This window comes from Seriola aureovittata, chromosome 2 (assembly GCF_021018895.1).
Source record: "Seriola aureovittata isolate HTS-2021-v1 ecotype China chromosome 2, ASM2101889v1, whole genome shotgun sequence".
NCBI lineage: Eukaryota > Metazoa > Chordata > Actinopteri > Carangiformes > Carangidae > Seriola > Seriola aureovittata.
The window spans coordinates 30,311,529-30,315,000 of NC_079365.1; the positions used below are offsets into that span (position 1 = coordinate 30,311,529).

The 3,472-nt window shown below is 42.7% G+C and overlaps 1 protein-coding gene across 1 annotated transcript in view; it reads left to right on the forward strand.

Moving 5' to 3' along the window:
* The first annotated feature begins 3,211 nt into the window (after window positions 1-3,211).
* The window catches only part of ptprt (protein tyrosine phosphatase receptor type T), a 318,930-nt gene continuing 318,669 nt past the window's right edge, over window positions 3,212-3,472 (forward strand). The window contains 1 exon segment of the mRNA XM_056395774.1: window positions 3,212-3,472. This exon segment is cut by the window's right edge and continues 261 nt beyond it. The gene's annotated coding sequence lies outside the window, so the exon portion shown is untranslated.

Below are 3,472 nucleotides of genomic sequence, written 5' to 3' on the forward strand. Positions count from 1 at the left end.
TCAGTCATCTGTTTAATGAATTAATTTAAAGGTGGTCGGGCGAGTCCGTGTAAAAACCTTATAGATAAAACAAACGTATTTAACTTTTAACTTGATTGTTGCCGAAGCAGCGATGTCCCGCTGATGCAGAAACACATAAAAATCTCTACAGTATAAATACTTGAGGTTATTATAAAGATGAGTTCGCTAACTGGAGTGGAGAAACGTGCTCCTGGTGTGAACAGCCGTGCTGCTGCTCGTGCGACCCTGAGTCAGACTGGCGTTACCCCACCTTTCCCCCCGAATCTAAAGGTTCCCCCACCTGCCAAATCCCACTTTAACCCCTGATTACAGCATTGTGTTGTTCAGAGTTACTCATATTTACTCTCTGTAGTAAAGCAGCAACTCTATCTCCTACAAATTACAATTATATAACGACCAAATTGCAAAAACAAATATGTTGTGGTGGTAACGTTTTGTCTCCCCTCACTGATAGATTACTAAATGAATGACAAAATGAGAAACACCTCTCAGTATAACACAGTACTGAACATTAGAACCTGTATGAATGTAGGAGTCACTGCAGGACTGGTGGGATATTAGTTTTAGCTCAATCCAATAAACTGGTAACTGAATTCATAAACTCCAGGACGCCACCATTTCCTCTCTGAGCTCTTGTTGTATATTAAACAGCCGGAGCAGGGACTCTGTGATGTATTAGACGTCTGAGGCACAGGTCTGTCATACGCCGACTTCGGCGGGACGGGCGCCAAATAAAGTCCCTTTGAATTAGATTTGACTGTAACTGATTTGAGGCAAAGTGAAGGAACAGAGACATAAACACTTTTACAAAACCTCGTTGAAATATCGGTTTCTCTTTGCCTCGTGAGACAAAAGCCTGAGAACGACAGAGATGAGAGGAGGATCATAATTTATACCTTCCCATCTCAAATTAAACCTGCTCCCGTTCAAAAACACAGACAGTGTCGATCACCACTTTATCCAACACACTGCAGAGCAACAGGCTGCGTTCTGCTGAGCTGAGCGGCATTTAACACTAAGGACAAAAAAATGTCACGACCCTCCCAACTGGCCGCGTGGAATTTACTAAATTTAACACATCCTGTCACGATCACCTGGAAAGGGAGGGAGACAAATACCAGGCGGTCAGCAGGGACGTCTGAAGGGCACCAGGCCGAGAAACAAGCAGCAGCTCTGCTCGTCAGGTTACTTCACAAGCACCTGACAATCGATCTGTGAAATTACCCGTATAACAGGAAGTAACCAGGATTCATAAAGTTACTCTGGGCAGTTACTCACATAAAAACTGTGTTTCAGAGTTGTCAGAAACTCTGAAGTTCTAAAGTCCTGACTGGAAATAAGTCAGTAAATGCCCCATAGTTACAATTTAAAAACCAAAAATGCATCAAAAATGAACTTTTCAGAGAAGGAGGAAACATTTCTGACATTAATTTCAAAGTACAGTTCGGTTGAGATACTGATTCTTAAATCCAGCGAAACCTCAGATTCTAGGATTGTGATTTATTTGAAATCCAGTTTCCTGACACACGAAGGTCCCTGCTGCACGGTTCATCGGCCGACTGATCAAACGCCTTGCGTTGCTTCATATCTTCTGCTGAGGTTGCACTTGAACACACCGTAGAGGCGTAGACACACACTCTGAGCCGGCCTCAGACAAAGCGTCAGGTCAGTGAACTAACCTGTGCTCATAAAACAAGAAAAGAAAAGAAAAAGAAAGAGCTGCCAAATGAAACACAGCGAGTCTGACTGAACTGTCGTGTCATGTGTTCAACACACAGAGAGAAACTGTCCGGGGTAAAGCTGCTTTGATTTGTACTGACACGGTCAGCGCCTGGTGCTCTGAGGAGAGGAGACAGAAGTGAAGTCACGGGGTTAAACAGCCAATCAGAGCTCTCCACCTGTCACCTAAACTCTGCAACTTGCTCATAAGAAAATTCTTTACCGGTCGCACAATAAAGGCCGAGGAGTTGTAGAGATGCTGAACAAATAGGTGGCCACAGATGACAGTTTTCTTTGTTCAGATATTCTCTCGCAGCTCCAAAATGTATTTTCATATAGACAATGTGCCATAAAATCAAAACTACCACAAGAAAAATAGTAATAATGTTCATGTTAGTCGATAAACTGCAGCTCAATTAAAGAGAAGGCAGGTGTTGATAAAGATTTGAGATCACAGTGAGTCAGAATGACAATAATTTGAGGAGGAAGTGTCTCCGCCTCCAGCACATACAGTATTTCTAAAGGAGGTCCCTTCAGTATAAAAGACACGTGTTAGTGCACACTGTACTTTAAAACCTGCAAACTGAGCAACACTGCAAAGTTAAACTCTTATTCTATTGTCTGAACAAGGTGACAGGGAGAGGCCAGTCACTAACACACACACACACACACACACACACACACACACACGCACACATCTGAGTGTGTGGGAGAGAGAGAGAGAGAGAGGGAGAGAGAGAGAGAGAGGATTGTGTGTGAATCCTACCCTTGCGGAGGAAGCAGGCGTTAGGACCCAGGGGAAGCCGGAGAACTAAAAGGATAAAAAATAAAAGCCCTCAGCACCGTCAAGGTGGCGAATAACAGTGAAGGCATGATGGGAAACTGGCGCCCGGAACTACAAATAAAAGACGTAATCTGTCGGTTTAGAGTGTGTGGATGGAGACGTTCATTTAAATGATGAACAGACTTGCAGCTTAATGTAGAAAATTAAAAAAAACTACTACTTCTACTTAAAAATAACAGTTTTAAAAAAAAAAAAAAAAATCAATTGTTCAATTTAAATTTACTTGATGTTTTTTTGTACTGTTTTTATGATAAAATATTTTCAGTGTTTCATGAGGTTCACTGTTTGAATAATACGCACAAAGGTAAAAATTTAATTAATCAGATTCTTTAAATTGTCATAAAACACATCCTTGTTGAATGCTGGGAAATGAAATATTAGAGTTGATCGAATCTGAAATCCAGTAACATAATTATCATCATCATATTCATTAATTGCCCCGAACGTGTCCAATTATCCGTTCGCAATCTGTGAAGCTTTATCAACGTGTCCTGAGAATATGAGAATTCAATTTCTATTCATCTTGTCTTATTTTGAAAGCCGCGACCGGAAGTCCCGCACACGCGTTAATCCGCCCGTCTTTACGCGGTGTCTGGCACCCCGCGCGGTGCGCACTGCTCTCCATTCCTCTCCAACTCAACGTCAGTGTGTCAGAGACCGTCTGAGTGCGCACACACACACTGCGCCCCTCTCATACACTCTTTGGCACAGACGCGCGCACTGACACACACACACACACACACTCACACACACACACCGGAGAGGAGAGAGAGAGAGAGAAAGAGAGAGAGAGAGAGAGCTCCTGGTTATTTGCCTCCAACTTCTCTCTTTGCTTCTACTTGTGTCTTTCTGTCTCTTCTTCTCCACCAATGCGAGGATTTTACTCCT